Source organism: Canis lupus, chromosome 22 (genome assembly GCF_011100685.1).
Source record: "Canis lupus familiaris isolate Mischka breed German Shepherd chromosome 22, alternate assembly UU_Cfam_GSD_1.0, whole genome shotgun sequence".
Lineage (NCBI taxonomy): Eukaryota > Metazoa > Chordata > Mammalia > Carnivora > Canidae > Canis > Canis lupus.
In genome coordinates, this window is record NC_049243.1 from 59,245,076 (window position 1) to 59,262,444 (window position 17,369).

Consider the following 17,369-nt stretch of genomic DNA (forward strand, 5'->3'; position numbering starts at 1 on the left):
GCAGAGGGGGCGGGGCGGGGCGGGGCCTGGCGCGGGCCGGGCTGAGGCGGGCGGACGCCGGCGCTGGGCGGGGCCTAGAGCGTCGGGGGCGGAGCCTGGGCCTGGGGCGTCGGCGAGGAGGCGGCGAGCAGGGGGCGGGGCCTGGCGGGGCTGGGGGCGGGGCCGGGCCGTCGGGGGCGGGGCCTGGCGGGGCTGGGGGCGGGGCCTGGAGCGTCGGGGGCGGAGCCTGGGCCTGGGGCGTCGGCGAGGAGGCGGCGAGCAGGGGGCGGGGCCTGGCGGGGCTGGGGGCGGGGCCGGGGCGTCGGGGGCGGGGCCTGGCGGGGCTGGGGGCGGGGCCTGAAGCGTCGGGGGCGGGGCCTGGCGGGCCCGGGGTGGGGACTAGCGCGGCGGGGATCGAAGGACGCCAGGGCCGGGAGGTGGGGCCATGCGCTGGGGGCGGGACTTGGGGGCTGGGGCTGGGGCTGGGGCCGGGGCCGGGGCTGGAGGTGGGGCGGAGCCCGGGGGCCCCGAGACCCCTAGCCCAGCGGGTGGGGTCGGCTGTCGGCCGCGTGTCCGCGCAGACCGCAACCCCGCAGTGTCCCCACCGGCCCGGCTCTGACCTCTCAAGGTCCCTGCTGTCGGGCGAGCTGCGGGAGGAGTTGGCAAAACGCTGGAAAATTCCCCGTCAATGACCGACAGAGTCTTAACAGATTTTCTTCTGATTATGAGTAGTATGTGAAAACCAATAATTTACCATCGAGAAATAACCATCATCAACGTTTATGGGGGTTTCCTTATAGTACTTTTCTTACCATATAGTTTCATTTGTAGGTATCCTTTTTCTTTTCACAAAATTTGGAATCAGGAACCACAGTAATTCAACTTTAAGTAGGTAAGCAGGTGTCTGGGGAGACAATGGTGCTTTGGATACCAGCTGGCAGCACTAGCTGGCAAGAGAGAGTGGGCGCCCAATGCGGAGCAAAAAGAAATTGTTAATGTCTGGTGCAGCGTGCAGCACCGTCCTCTGTTCATACCAGGGGTTGATGCCGCTGCTGCAGCGCTTGGGGAGGTGCTCCAGGTACAGTAAGTGAGGAGAAGCAGTAGGTCCTTCAATCAGGGAGCCATTACCATTGCATGGGAAACGTGAATGAGACCGTCTTCTCTCCGGGATTTATATCAGAGGAGGCAAGAAAGGATGTTTCCATGGTTGGAGCAATCCTGCTTTTATTTGGACCAGAAAGGTAGAATGCTGCTTGTAAACTCATTGCCAGCCTGGTCCACTCCAGAAGCCAGCTGTTTTTCTGTGCACAGGCCCTGCTGACTTTAACCTAATGAGCTCTGTAAGGTGGTACCCTGATAATGACTTCCATCCTTCCTGGGAAAGAGGCATTCCGTTTTACAAAAGGATGTGAGCATGCCTCATCGTCTGTAATATTGGAGGGAGGGCTTACTCCTCTTTACTGTGCCCCCTGCAGTTGAGGAGGCTGAGACACAGATAAGCTCAGAACTTGCACAAGGACAATCAGTGTGCCTGGGGCAGAGCTGAGAATAATTGCCAGACCTAGTTTCCAATCCAGTTAGATTTTTTTAACCTTGGAATTTATTTTGTGTTAAGAGCTGTAAGGCCTAGGAAAAGAAAGTAGGTTATAGTGGCACCATAGGTAGAATGCCATCCTTCCTCCATTAAGACGACTTTCTGGTTTTCAGAGTTATTAAGACAATGCACATATCTGTTTATTGATTTATATTGATATACATTTTTAAGTAGCTGAAATAGGTCAACACAGATACGATGATGAGTCCCTAAGATAGCCTGCATGATGACTGTGGATATGAGGATTACAAGGGCTGTCTATGAGTGCTTCCAAATGCCACTGCTCTAGTTGGTTAGTCCCAAGTTCTTCCCAACTCATTATTATTACCAATTATAGATTTTCTTTGGGATTCTTGTTTCTAAAGAGCTCGGGGGGCAAGGGGAAAAAAAACCATTCATCACTCACATGCTTTGATGTATTTGACAAAACAACCATAAATATGTGACAAAACATTCTCTCCTTGACCAAAGTCTACTCAGGCTCCCCCGAATTTCAACTAGGCTTAGACTTTTGGACTTGGGTGTTTGTCTTTGCGTTGTCCAGTTTTAGCAAGACTCCTGCTAAGTTGGTTTAGCTACAGTTCCCATCCCCCATATCTGATCAGGTTCGTCACCGCCTGGCTCCCCCAGGTAATGTCAGCTCACTCTGGCCTGCCTTCAGCAAGAATCCTGCTGGGTTGGGTTAGCCAGAACCAGCTTGTGAGCTGGCCCTGGTATTTTGTCTTAGTTATATTACAGCCTGGGTCACCTACCCAGGGTAAGGAGGTGCCCCAAACCGAGTCTGACCTCTCTCCTCCCTGCAAGGAAAAGTGAGGTTCCCGGTCCCACTGCCAGAGTTTCTGGGTACAGTCCACCTTATTAGGCTTTAATGAGCCACAATGAACAATGTTTTTGAATAATAACCTTTTTCTGTAACATAAGCAAACTTTGGTGTTAGAAGATATGATTCAGATAATGGAAGAAAGCAGGAAGACTCAAAACTCAATATATCAAAACAAAATAAAACAAAACCCCTCTGCATTTAGGATTGCATCAAATGGGGCAGGGCTCAGATGTAGGCACATCCCAGTCGGGGATGAACAGAAGTGCCCACACATTGTGTAGACATCAGTAGGCCTGTTTTTACACTTGAAACAGGACACAGTCAACGCTGTGTCACCAGAGATGAGGTTGGAGAAGAAGGTAGGACCCAGGCTATAGCGCCACGCTAAGGAACCATGTGAGACAGATGAGAGGCTTTGCTGTGATGCCAGGTGAGGGGTGAGGGCACTGAGGAACACCCACATCGCACCTGCAGCTGGCTCTGCCTGGGCAGCCCATACCAATGGGGTCCTTAGCCTGACTGTTCTCTTACCTGCACCTCTCCCCACCATCCACCTCCCTCCATGTGGCCAGATCATCTAAATTGGACATAGGAGCAGTGTCTTGGTCTGTTCCGGTCTCCATAATAAAGTGCTACAGGCTACAGGGTGGGGGGGGGGGATATTTAGACAACAAGAATAAATTTCTCACAGTTCCGGAAATGGGAAGTCTGAGATTGGGGAGCCAGTGTGGTTGGTTCTGCGGGACCCTCTTCCTGGCTCACACAGCAACTTCTTGCCACGACCTGGTGTGGAGGGAGCCATGTGTCTGGTGTCTCTTCTCTCATGGTCACCAGTCCCATCATGGGGGCTCCACCCCCATGACCTCATCCAACCCTGATGTCCTCCCAAAGGCCCGACCTCCAGATAGCATCACATTGGCGTGACTTTCGGGGAGACACAGACATTCAGTCCATAGCAGACAACTTCCCAGACTTCTGTCATTGAGATATGACCCCAGCGTGGATTGTCACCACATTGACATGCGCTTTCATATCCGCAGAGAATCTGTGCTATTCATAATTCTCTTAAAATAAGTTTACTTTTTAAATTACTGACTTTATTGATGTTCTTTTCATTAATAAAGCATCAATGAGTTTATGGTGCCAATTACATCTTCTCCCTACCCATTTAAACAAGTCCACAGCAAAACAACCAAGTGCTTCCCAAATCAGTTCCTAGAGCTGGTAGTTACACAGCGAGCACTCTGGAAATTCCTGCCCGGGAGCAAAGTCCCAAATCCGTATGTTGACCGCCCCCTTCAGCCAGGGCCTCCCTACAGTTAGCCCTTGAAACCATGGGTGCTTCTGCTGGAGGCTTCTCCCACCCTGTCCCCAGCACTTACCACCCCTCCCCCCACTTCAGAATGTGACCTTATTTGGATATGGAGTCATTAGGAATTAGGGGATGTAACTATTTAAGATGAGGTCATGGTGACTAGGTAGACAGGCCCTAACCCAATGTGACTGCTGTCCTTCTAAAAAGGGACATGTGGAGGCAGGTGTGTACATGGGGACAACCCCCCGGGAGCATGAAGGCAGAGCTGGGCTGGCGCAGGGCTGGCGCAGGGAGGACAGCCGGCAACAGCAGAGGCCGGGCGGGGCGGAGGCTGGAGCAGGTCCTCACTTGAGGCTTTAGGAGGTCCAGCCCTGCCTCTGCCTGGCCCCACAGAGCAAGAGACCATAGATTCCAGTTCCCCAAGCCCTGTTTGCTGCGCTTGGTTATAGCCATCCCAGGACAAGCGCCCCCCTGGGCTCCAAGGCTCCCCAGCCCCAGCCGCTGGACATGTCCCCGACTCTGTGTTTCTCCTTCCCAGAGCCACCGCCCTGGGGCAGCAGGAGCTTCCTTCCCTCTACTCCATGAGGTCCTGCCTTTGTAGCTTTTGAGTCTCTTTTTCACTCTTAGATGAAACATTTAAAGAGCCCAGCAAGTCAGTGTTACGCATTTTTAATCATAAAACCTGGATTGTGAAGCGGCTTGCCCTGAGGTGGCCTCTCCACGTCCAGCAGACCTCATGACCAGCAGCAACATGCCCCACACAGGCTTCTGGGGGCCCCAGGGGGAAAGCAGACCTCTGTCTTCAGAGGCGGCTATCTCTGATCTGAAAGGAGCCTCCAGGTGGGACCCACAGCTTGCTCTGCAAACAGGTGATCTCTTGGATAAAGTACTGCACAGGAGCCCTTCTCTCCCATCTCCACCTCTGTCCCTGTCTCTATGCCTGTGTCTCCATATCTCCACCTCTATTCCTCTCAGTCTCATTGCCCCTGTATCTCTCGCAGGAGGACATGCCCTACCCATTCTGAGCCTACAATAATTTGTTGAGCCACCCGAGACTGGAGGCTGAGACTCATGAGTTGACAGCCCCTTTTCAGAAAGGGGAGACCTGGGACCCCTGGGTGGCTCAGTGGTTGAGCGTCTGCCTTTGGCTCAGGGCATGATCCCAGGGTCCCACATCGGGCTCCCTGCAGGGAGCCTGCTTCTACCTCTACCTGTGTCTCTGCCTCTCTCTGTGTCTTTCATGAATAAATAAAGAAAGAAAGAAAAAAAAGAAAAAAGGGGAGACCTGCTCTGGACCAAGGATCTCAGCTACAAAGAGCACCAAGATTCTGGAATCTTACCAATTGTCCTGTATCTTACTTATGCCTTGAAAAAAACGGTGAAAAAATCAGTTTTTTCGTAGAAAGAACCCCAGTTCTTCCTCCACTGTGTTTCTTCCCTGGATGTCTTCTTTGCCTTCACAGAACACATCACCTCTGATGCGTGTGGCCACCAAACGTGTGAAGGTTTCTGCCCTCGCAAATCTCTGCGACACCAGCTGGGGTCCTATGGTTCACCTTGACTCTGACGCAGCCCCCTCGGGGACCAAACCAGGCCCCACAGGTTAAGGACTCGGTCCCACAAGACTGTCCCACTTCCCCTTCAGACACCAGGCACATGCCCTGCTGTCCCCGAGCTCCGGACTGGCCGGCTGCAGACGGGGGCTCCCACGATGCCCTCGTTGTGTTAATCTGCTAGAGCGGCTCGCAGAACTCAAGGAAGCACTTAACCAGTTTCTCAAAGGACTTGACAAAGACCATCTCATCAATGAAGAGGTGACAGGACAAGGTCCAGGAGGGTCCCAAGTGCAGGAGCTCCTGTCCCCGTGGGGCTGGGGTGCGTCACCCTCCCGGGATGTCGTGTGGTGCAGCCTGGAAGCTCCTGCAGGGGCCTTATGGGCCTGAGCCATGCTTCACACCGTCTCTGGAGGGTGGGGGTGTCCAGGAGGTGCAGGCCTCGCGCTGTGGAGGGTCTTCCTGGTGACCAGCCCAGGCAGGAGCCCGCTCAGAGTCACCCCATTAGATCAAGAGGTGCTCCTCCAGCTCTTAGCACCTAGGAAATGACAAGGCTTTAGGAGCTCTGTGCTGGGAACTGGGGGCAGAGACCAATATACATATATATATCCTTATCATTTCACAACCACTGCTACCTTTAGAATAAAATACAGGCAAATCTCGAGTTGTGCTCAGAAACAGACATGTAAGAGCAGCTCACTGGGGATGGAGCCCGGAGGTCCGAAGAAGGAGAAGGAATTCGCAGGCTGGTCCGGTGGCGGCCACCCTCAGGATGACCCAGGGCTGAGCTGCTCCTCAGGAGGGTCCTGCCAACCCCTGAACGATGACCCCAGGTGGCTTCCTCACCCTCTACCTGTAACTTAGGAACTGTGCAGTCCTTTAAAATGTTTTAGCCCACTCCTTAATCTCCCAATGTTATTATCAGAGAGAAAAGTCCCTAGAGAGCCATGATTATTACTAACTGTGCTTCTGGGGCCCCCCCGGTGGGGTTGGTGATCCCCCTCCCAAGGAGCAGGCAGGACACCCCCACTGTCACCCTGAAGCCAACTGCCCTCTAGGGCAGCTTGCCTCTGCTCACCAGCCCAGACCCAGGTGCCTGGTGCATGCGATTGGGATCTATCACGTCTTCCTCACCCTTCCTGAAATTCTTGCTGTCCAGCTTATTCCTTAAGAATGTTCCAGAAGCAAGTGCTTTTTTTCTGACAGGGTAATATAATCCTAACCATCGGATGGAATGACAGGAATTCGTTGTCAAATTAAAACTCCTGTTGTCCATCACTGTCTAACAGACAAGACCCTGGGTGAGGTACTCTCAGAGCGCCGGAACCTTCTGGAAAGGCCAAGCCGTGGGCCGGGAACGGGCAGGCCTACCAGGAGGTGAGCTGGGGCACAAAGATCCCTTGGCTTGGGGCCCAATGTCTCTGCTTGGGAGATAGGTGCGTGAGCGCCTTCTTTGGTTCCTCTTGCTGGAACTCTGCGTCCTGATGCCAGTCCTCTCTAATGTGGGAGCAACATGTCTGGTGGCAGTGGGGCCTTCGGGGAAGGGGACAGAAGCTGAGGCACACAGTGCAGCCCCTGTGCTGGAGGCCCAGGTGCTGTGGCACTGTACCACGTTTCCCCTACTCCATCTCTGGGGACTGGACGAGGTATTAGGGTCTCCCTTGCTGGCGGGGCCGTTTCTCCGTCTCTGGCCTCAGCTCCTCATTCATTAAAGGAAGACAACGTTACCTTGGCTCAGCAAAAGGGTCATCATTGAGGTCAGAGGAGATTTGCAATGTAGATTTTGAAGATGGAGGTTATTAAGTGTTCTCCAAAGTACTTTTATTATTTATCCCCCACCCCCAGCAATTCGTAAAAATTTCAGTTGCCAATTCTTCCTGGAATGAGGTATGGCTGCGAGGTGTTTTATTTCTCTCAAAGTCTTAATTACAGCGGTGAGAGCCTCCAGGCTTGTTGAAAAGTGGCCACTCAGGTTACACGCCAGCAGCTATGAGTATCCCCAGGAGCTAGTCCTGTGCTGGGGCCCCTGGACCCTCAGGAAATCACCCCTCCCTGGCCCTGCAGGCCACACAGTTGTTGGACTGATGGAATGCTGACCTGTGGCCGGGAGACACTGTTGTCGGCCCCTTCATCCCAAAAGTAGGATGGCCCCTCCCTGTTAATTCCTCACGGCGCGGCTCAGAGCAGGCTGTCACTTTACCAAAGGTTTGGGTATATGGGCAAGGACTTGTTACCCTGCAGAGGATACAGAAGCCAGCATAGGGCGCTGAGACCAAGGGCTGTTGTGGTCACTCCACTTCCTGCCCACTTCCTGGAGCAAGGGTGAGAAAGAGGTTAAGTCAGAGCTTTAGCTCATACCACACTCAAAAATCTGTTCTGTGTGGATTGGACATAAACATGAAAACAAAAGTGAAAAAGATTTAGAAGGGACCATAGACCATCTTTATGACCTTAGAGCAGTGAAAGATTTCTGAACAAGACGCAGGAAGCCCAACTGTAAAAGAAAACAATAGGACAGGTTTGATATAACTAATATCTTCATTTGGACCAAAAAAAAAAAAAAAAAGCACCAGAAATAAAGTGAAGGATAAGCTACAGACCAAAGGAAATAGTCTGTCAGTCATTTCACAAATGAAAGATTCATATTCAGCACATACAAAGAACTTCTACAAATCAACCAGAAAGAGCTGACAACAAAAAATGGGCCAAGATATGAACAGGCAATTCACTGGCAGGAAAAGTAAATATCCAACAAGCAAGATGCTCAGTAACCAGTGATTTCTCCTGTTCTACTGAATGGATTAATCCTGCCAATGGGCAAAAGTTTGCAGGGATGCTCTGTCTGAGGACAACAGCTCTCTTTACTTTACATGTCTTTCTGGCTTCTGCACATCTCCCTGATTCCTTCATGGCCTAACATCAAAGAATGTATGTATGGTCAACCCTTGAATGATGCAGGGGGTCTGGGATGCTGACTACCATGGTCAGAAATCCACGTATAACGTTGGCTCCCCTCAAAAGATCACTGTTGATTGGGAGCTTAACCAGTAGCATGAACAGTCAATTACCAGGGATTTTGTATGTTTTATGTATTATGTACTTTATTCTTTCAATAAAGGAAGCTGGAGAGAAGAAAATGTGACTAAGAAGATCATAAGGAAGAGGAAATACATTTACAGTGCTGTGTCATAAAAGACCCACATGCCCACGCACTGGTGTGACCCTGGCGGTGGTGTCCGAGGGTCTGTAGTAGTTGTCATCAGTCCCTAGCACTCCTGTGGACTTGTCACACATCTGCCAACCCACAGTCTCCATTGGTCTTGTGTTTCGGGTGTGCAGTGGTTGGGCTGCTGGCTTCTCTCTGGAACACACTGTTCTGGCTTCTGTGGTTCTGCAGCTCTCCAGTGCCACCTCCCAATGCTCGAAGGCCCCAGGCCTGGGTCCTAGACCCTCTGCTCTCTGTACTTTCCTCCTTGGCAATCGTGTCAAGTCTCATGCCTTCAAATACTATTTATATGCTGATGATTCCTGAATTCATGTCTCTGCCCCTGACCTCTCCTGCAGTCCAGACTCATAAGCCCAGTGGCTTAGTCCTCATCTCTGTTAGGATCTCTGCTAGGCAGCTCCATTTACTCCAAATAAAATTCCTGAGTCACTGTCCGCAACTGTTACTCCTGCTCACTGCCACTGCCTGCTCTCCGTCTCTGCGAAGGACCCAGGAGTGTCCTACCCAGGGGCTCAGGTCCAGCACCCAGAGGCCAACGCGGTATTCGCTCCCCAGGAGGATCCCAGTGGCTCTACCACAAATATGCTTCTGGTGCTCGCGCTCCTTTGTTCTCCTACTCAAACCAGTGTGACTGCCTGTCAGCGATTTCTGTCCAGCAGCTAGAGGATCTTCTAAGATGTGAATCCAACAGTAGCACTGGCTTAGAACCTGCCAATACCTTTTCACTGACGGTTAAAGAAATTCCAAGTGGCACGAATTTGAATGTGGTTGGTAAGATTGCGGAACTGAATTTCACACTTTGTTTAATTTTAACTTATTTAGATTTGGATTTAAAGACAAAATTGACTCAATTATTGGCAAAGTCTTAAGTGCCTATAAACAACTTAAAAACAACTTGGGTGTGGGCAGCTGCTCTTTCAGCTGTAAACTGCTGTGGAATGTAAATGCGGCTGAAATATTCCCAGGGAAAATCTAGTGCTGCAACTGCGAAGCGCCCTGTGAGTAAAACGGACCCCAGATTGCCAAGATTTTGTAAGAATAAAAGAACGCAGAGTATCTCATGAATGATTTTTAATATGGAACACATATTGGATTTGTAGTATTTTAGATATGTTAGGTTAAATAAAATGTATTATTCAAATTAACTTCACCTGTTTATTTTTTATTTTTTATTATTATTTTTTTTTAGTGAGGCTAGTGGAAAAATATTAATTATATATGTAATTCTTGAATTTTATTTCTATTGGTCAGCCTGGCATGTTGGAAACTAATGTATTATCTATCCATACATCAACACAAGTAGTTAGTTGGTTGTTGTTTTTTTTTTCTCCCTCCTAGGGGAATACCAGTAGTTTCTTTGGTTGAGTGCTGGGCTTGACCTAAGGCCCATTTTGAAGAAAGGAATGAGTGTATCTCTGAAGAGTGGAATCACTGGCAGGTAGTGAAATGCTCTGAGAGACTCAGGACGAGAGCACCTGAACAAACAGGCGAGCTGGGAGTTCTGTCGTCCACTGCAGGCACACGCTCCCCTCCCCGAGGTGGCAGGGCAGCGTCCCGTCCCGGGCTGCTCACTCTGCTTTTCTTTCTCTCTTCCTCCCTCCCGCCCTCCCTCCCTTTCTCTTCGCTGAGTATGACCAGTTGGAATTATATAAACTAAAGGCAAGTAAGTTAAATATGCATAGGCTACGTCTCCACAAAGACAACTTTCAGTTTAAAATAACTATAATGTATTCTTATACTTGTTTATGTTTTTATCCCCCATAGGTTTGGGAAATGGTTTTTCTGTGAGTTTCTAGGGGATGAGACACGTATTTTTAAAAAATATTTCTGTAGTCCTTGACTTTTTAAACGAGCATTTTTTTTTCAGGGGTGGGGGATAAAAGTAATGGTTCTTATAACAAAGTCCAGACCTTATAGAAAAACGTAATGTGGAAAGTGAGATGAAAGCCCCAGGGATGTTTACACTCACACACACACACACACACACACACACACACACACACACAGATCTAAGTACAGTTACACATTAATCTCCCCATGATGTTTCAGGTAAAGTGGAAGTATACTACTCACAGGGACACGCAGACACACCTGAGAGGTTGGTAAATCTTAGGCAGCTTCCAGGCTGGCAGTGGGCATCTCCCTTCTGGTTTGCCAGTGTGTGCCTGGGGCATGATTTGTCTTCCCATCCTTTATAGAGGATTGTGCCTTTTTTGGTAATTAGAAGCAATGTTGCAGTGAACATATTTACGTACAGTTCTTGGCACACTTACCCAGTTTCCTGAGATGGAATCTCTGGGTCAATTTTCTGCACAGTTGAATGGCTTTACATACATTTCCAAGTAACCATTCAGAAAATCTGGGCTAATTTACACTCCCACCAATGATGTTTGGAGACTACCTTTTTCCTCACACTTTGGCCAATATTATTAATTAGAATTAATCATATTTTAAAATTTAGGAAATCTGATATGCATAAATGACTCATTCAGCAAATATGTACCAAGCACCTGCCATGTGCTCTTGTTAACTTGCAATTCTGAAATTATTAGTGAGATTGCTGCCGAGGGTCTATGTGTTTTAGGAGTCCATATGCTAGCATTCCTGCTGAGTTGCCAGTTGGTATGCTTGGGTTATTTGTAAATGTGTTGCTAATTTATAAGAACCTTTTATATTTAACAATACCGGCTCTGCTACGTTCCAGGTTGTCTTAGCTGTTTTAATACCTCCAGATTTGTTTTACGTAGTCAAGTCTGACATCATATTTTTCTTCACAACTTCTGTCCTTGGGAGTCATGCTCAGAAACAGCTGAGATTATAAAACTTCTGTGCTGGTCATCAATTTATTGTGTCTGAGCTGCTGCTCTGGCGCGCTCTCTGCTACGATGGACGGGATGTTCTGACGTTTCTGTTATAGTAGACACGGCCTGAGTGTCAGTGTAGGGGATGCTGGAGGGCATGGAGGAGGACACCTTCCCTTCCTGGGCTGGCAGTGCTGTGTTGCTCCTTCCTCCTCCCTCTGCGGGGTCTGTGGTGGCAGGGTGGTGGGGACATGGGGGCAGGAGAACTGGTGGCCTCACAGCCCCTCACAGCCCCACCTGAGACCATCTTTCCAGGGGCTGTTTCCTGTTACCCTGCACCTGGGGGCCAGCTCTGACTGCCCTCGTCTCAGGGTCAGGCCCCGCTGAGTTTGTTCCTGGGCACCTCCCTCAATCCTGGGGCCCCATTACTGTTCCTTCTCCATCCTCATCCTTACTCCCCGACCACACATACTTGCTCTTTATGTTCAGATTCCTTTTTTTTAAATTAATTTTTTAAAATTTAAATTCAATTTGCCAACATATAGTATAACACCCAGCACTCATCCCATCAAGTGCTCTCCTTAGTGCCAGTATTTCCTCGGTTTACATTACTGACTGGACCCAGATTGGCCCAGTTCCCTTATATTTTTATTTCAGGCATCATGATGCTGGCATCACTGATAATTATGTCTCTAACTCAGGTCTGTTGTTTTTTCCTGTGTGCTCTATGTTGAGGCTCTGACTTCGTGTTTTCCCAGTAGGTTCATGCACAGTTCCCAGAGCTCCTCTGTAGCTCTGCACAGACCATGTGTCACGTGCTCAACACCATGACTCTCTGGATTTCTGGGTACCTCACTCCATTCCCAGAGGCTCTGTGTGCTCTTGAGCCACACTATCTCATGCCCTGCAGCTTCGTAATATATCATTTGCCAGACTCCCTTTCATGTTTGTGTTCTAAGAGGAAATCTCAATGATCACTACCACTAACTCCCTTTCCTCCAAATACTGGATGATCTATGTCCATGATAACATTTTAAAGCAGCGATAGAAAAGACTGCCATCTTGGAAACTGCGGATTCCAACTTTTCCCAGAAGCAGAAAGGAGTAAGTGAAGTTGTGCTGTAGATAGGGATTATCACTGGGAGCCTGCTGTAGAAAACCTGTGAAGGGCCGTGCATCTTCCCAAACCATGACTCTCGTACCCAGCAATACAGGACAATCATGTATTTTAATTTGCAGAACTGATGTACACATGCAGCTTCAAACCATAAAATCCACCAAGACTGATTTGGAACAATAGGGGCGTCTCCCATGGAGGGGCGAGGAGCAGAGGCCCAGTCCCTGGCATTCTACATTGCACCTGCACTGTCCTTCTCGGGAGTCCTATATCTTCCTTCTGTTTGCCTTCACTGATTACTCAGTTCCTCAGAAGATGGCATGTCTTGCCCTCCTGGCCAGGACAAACCAGTCCTCAATGGGCTCTTGATCTTGGGTGATACACGTCTGGGGGGAGACCTGTCCTAGGACGTGGCTGGTGGCCCTGTGCACCTGGGCGAGGGGAGGGAGTCCTTTCTCAAGTCCGCCACCCCATCCACCTCCAGATGAGAGCCCTCAGGGAAAGAAGGATGGAGAGTGTAGAGATGGATGTAGGAGCATCCTGAGATCCTGTCAGGGAGGCAAGCCACGAGCACTGAGTAACCACTGAAGAACATTAAGAGAATGTACAGCTGCAAGATATGGCTTTTTCCAAATATGTGGTTGGCAAAGGTTTCATCCTGGTCTATAGCTTTTCCCTCCCTCATTGTCCCAGGGGGCATCACAGCCCAAAGTTCTGGATTTCGTGGAGAATGTCTTGCTGCAGCTCCCCTGAGCCCTTCCCTGGCTTTGGTGGTGCATCAGAGCCCTCCACTCACCTTTACGGCTTGGGAGTTTTCTTCAGTGTTCTCTTATGAAAGATTTATAGTTTTCCATTCTACAATGAAATCCATCCCTCACTGTGAAGCCATGTGTCGGCCCACGGGCGATGCAGGTCACGGTTGGGCACGGTAGTGCCATTGTCTCAGTGCCGTGTGTTTGAAAGGCCTTCCTTCCTGCGCTGGGTTGCTTGTGTGGTTGTTGGAAGGGATTTCTGTGAGTCTGTATCTGGGCTCCCTCTTCTGTTCCACTTCTGTGTACACCAACCCCTCCAGGAACACCACACACTCTAGGTGGTGGGAGCCTCCCAATCCCAGGGGACCGTATTTGGTCTTTCAACATCTACTACGACATCAGCTATAGTGTTCGGTTTTAAGAAACCACATTGTTGAGATAATTCACACACTATACAATCACCCACGTAAAGTGCACAGTGCAGTGACTTTTACTGTATCCACAGAGATGTGCAACCATCACCACAAACAATTTTAGGACATTTCAATGACCCCCCAAGAGAAATACCATGTGGCTTGGCTGCTACTCCTCAAAGCCCCAGCACCCCAACTCCAGGCAGCCTCTGACAGTCTCCGTGGATTTGCCTCTTCTACACATTTTGTATCAATGAAATCATATAACATGGAGCCTTCTGTGTCTGGCTCACTTTACATGGGGCGTCCATGCAGTGGCGCACCAGTGCCCCCTTTCCCTCCTGGCTGACTGACATTCCATCCTGTGCATGTGGCACATCTGTTTATCCATCTTCAGCTGATGGACATTGGGGTTCTTTCTACTTTTTGGTTATTAAGAATAAGGCCACTATTAGCAGAAGGGTTAATAGTGTTAATGTTTATGTGGATATAGTTCTCACTGCTCCTGGTTATAAACCTGGCAGTGGGATTGCTGGATCCTACCCTAAGGCTGTGTTTGGCGGTTGCATGACCAGCCAGGCTGTGTTCCCAGCAGAGGCACCGTCTCACATTCCACCTGCGGCGCCTGAGGGCCTGGGTTCCCCTTGTGCTCGCCAATACTTGCTACCACCTGGTATCTGTCTCTCAACGATGGCCATCCTAGCGGGTGGCAAGTGCTATCTTGTGATTTGGATTTGCATTTTTCTGATGGGTCCTCACGTTCAGCATCTTTTCACATGGTTATTGGCTGTTTCTATATCTTACTTGAAGAACCATCTCTTCAGATCCTCTGCCTATTTTTATTGGATTGTCTTTCTATTATTGAATTGTAATAGATCTTATATTCTGGATACAAGTTCCTTATCTGGCACAAGACTGCCAAGAATTTCTCTTATTTTGTGGGTTCTCTTTTCATATTTTTCATGATGTAGCTGTAGATATATTTTTAAAGGTATTTTTTATCTTTATCATGGTTAAAAAAAAACTGTAACATTGAATTTACTGTCGTAACCATCTGTAATGTATGATTCAACCGTGTTAAGCATATTTACTTTGCTGTATGACACATCTCTAGGGAATGACCTGGGACCAGCACGTTGACTTTGCTGCTTTGGGTGCCATTACTTAGATTGAAAACATTTTTGTGTGGTCACAATAGCAAATCATTACACTTTCAGGTATTGAAGACTGCTGTAATGAGAGATGTTATGGAGTTTAGAGGTGGAACAGGGGAGGTAACGTTCAAGCATATCTGTTCAACCTACAGCAATGCAGTGAAAGGGATTTTTAAACATTTTGTCCTGTCTGGGGGCAGTTCTGCTATGTAGATCAAGCATATCACTGTATCCGAGTTGGCAGTTAGTGGTGGTGGGAAGCATCTAGCTCTGGATTAGAAGGCCTGCCAAGAACTGGCTCCACCAAGGGCCACATGACCGTGTGCATTGGGAAAGCCATCCAACACTCTGAGGAGGGACAAGAGGAGGTGACGTCCCCTTAAAAGGTATGGTGCGCTGGCATAGTGTGTGTGGACACTGTACACACCACACAGACCTCTAAGAATGCTTGAGAGGCACGCTGGGCTGAACTGTGTCTCCTCAAAATCTCTAAGTTGAGGCACCGACCTCCAGGTCCTTAGAACAAGACTGTATTTGCAGAGATTCTCTTTTTAAAAAAATATTTTATGTATTCATGAGAGACACAAGGAGAGAGGCAGAGACACAGGCAGAGGGATAAGCAGGCTCCCCATGGGGAGCCTGATGCAGGACTCGATCCCAGGACCTCGGGATCATGCCCTGAGCCAAAGGCAGAAGCTCAATCACTGAGCTACCCAGACATCCCTGTATTTGCAGAGTCTTAAAGATGTGATTAAGCTAAAATTAGGCCATGGGGGTGAACCTCATCCATTCTGACGGGTGTCCTCTAAGAGGAGCAGATAGGGATGCCGCTGCAGAGGAGAGATGACGTGAGGACAGAGGGAGAAGGTGGCCATCAGCTCGCCCAGGGGACGGGCCTTGGGAGAGAGTAGCCCTGCCATGGAGCCTGGACTTCCAGACTCCAGATGGTGAGACAAGGAGTTTCTGAGGTTCAAGCCTCCCTATGGCAGGTAGACTAAGCAATCTAGTGCAAGAGTCGAGCAGGACTCAAACCTAGAAAGCAACAGCACTGAGATACCCGTGTACTGATGGACGGCAGCAGAGAGGTGGCTGGTGCAGAGGAGGGAAATGCTCAGGAGTCAGGCATACCTGCATCCCGCTCTGCCACCAACTCACTTGGCGGCTAGGGAGTCGCATGTCCTCTCTCTGCCCCAGGTTCCTGGGGTCGTGGGGTTGGACAAAAGCTCTCAAAGAGCCTCTCTGGCACACACATGCTCTGACTCCAATCCCCTGGGCCTCCATGCTGTGGCCCCCTGGACGTCAGGAACAGAGAGGACCCAGCCAGCAGTTACAAATAAAATGGTTCTATCTCTGCTGCCTTTAAAAATGCTGCTTTAGGAGGCATCCCAATCCGTCGTTAAGACTGGACAAAGGAAGTGAAAGTTCTCTCTCCAGAATCACAAATGCCGCCAAACCTGCCTTTTTGGAGCAGAGGGGCAATCTGACACTGTAACCCAAGAAACAGTTTCCTGCCTTGTCACTGCAGTGTGCTGCACGGGGGAGGGCTTGCCTGCAGCCAGAACCAGTTTGGACATAAAACCTTGGAAGAGACTTTGAGACATAAAACCTTGGAAGAGACTCCCTTTGCTGGGAGGTCTGCTCACCTCCCAGGACACGCTGCTAGGGCAAATCCTTTGCACCTAAAATACTTGCACAAAGGCCAGGCAGCTCCCAAAGTACTGCCATGCCTTCTGAGCCACACCTACTCCATTTTGAGAAAGCAAAATTTTAATACATTGAAAATCTTGAAACTGGGTGATTTCCTGAGGATTGAAAACTTTTTTCTCTGTAGATATGTTGGCTTCCGTCAGGGGTGATATTTAAAATATTTAACCACTGTTGAGGTTGGACACTGGCTGTGAATAGCCTCGCCATGCTGTGTTGGGATGTTAGTCCTGGCCTTCTGTGAGTCAGTGGGAGACATAAAGTATGTACGTTGTATGACACATCTCTAGGGAATGGAAGCTCAGCTCTCTGCCAGGGACCCAGCACGTTGACTCCAGTGTTTTGGATGCTGTCGTGTAGATTAGAAACATCTTTGTATGGTCACATGATTTGTGTGGTCAAAGATTATTCTGCGTGTTTCTTAGTTTTGGATGAGATTAACATTTAAATGAGTAGACTGAGTAAAGCAGATTGCCCTCCCTGAGGTGGGTGGGCCACGTCCGATCAGTCAAAGGCTTGACTAGACCAAAAAGCTGACCCTCCCCTGACTGAGGGGGATTCCTCCTCACAGATGTCCTTCCAATTGGAACCTCTGTCTTTTCCTGCCTTTGTTTTCCTGCAAATGGGAAACGTTGGCTTTTCCTGGGTCTCCAGCCTGTCAGAATTGAGATTCAGACGGGAATGGCATCGTTAGCTCTCCTGGGTCTCCCGCTCGCTGGCTGTAGATCCTGAGGCTTCTCAGCCTGTGTAACTGCTTGAGCCAATTCTTTACAATGAATTTCTTTCCATAGTGTATATATGTCCTGTTGATGCTGTTTCCCTGGGGAATCCTGATGGCTAAATAGGCTCTGAGGTTCTGTTCTTTCTACAATAGGAAGCTCAACTAGATTTTCATTTTGTTGTTGTTGTTGTTTACGGGGAAAAAACCACACTGCCTC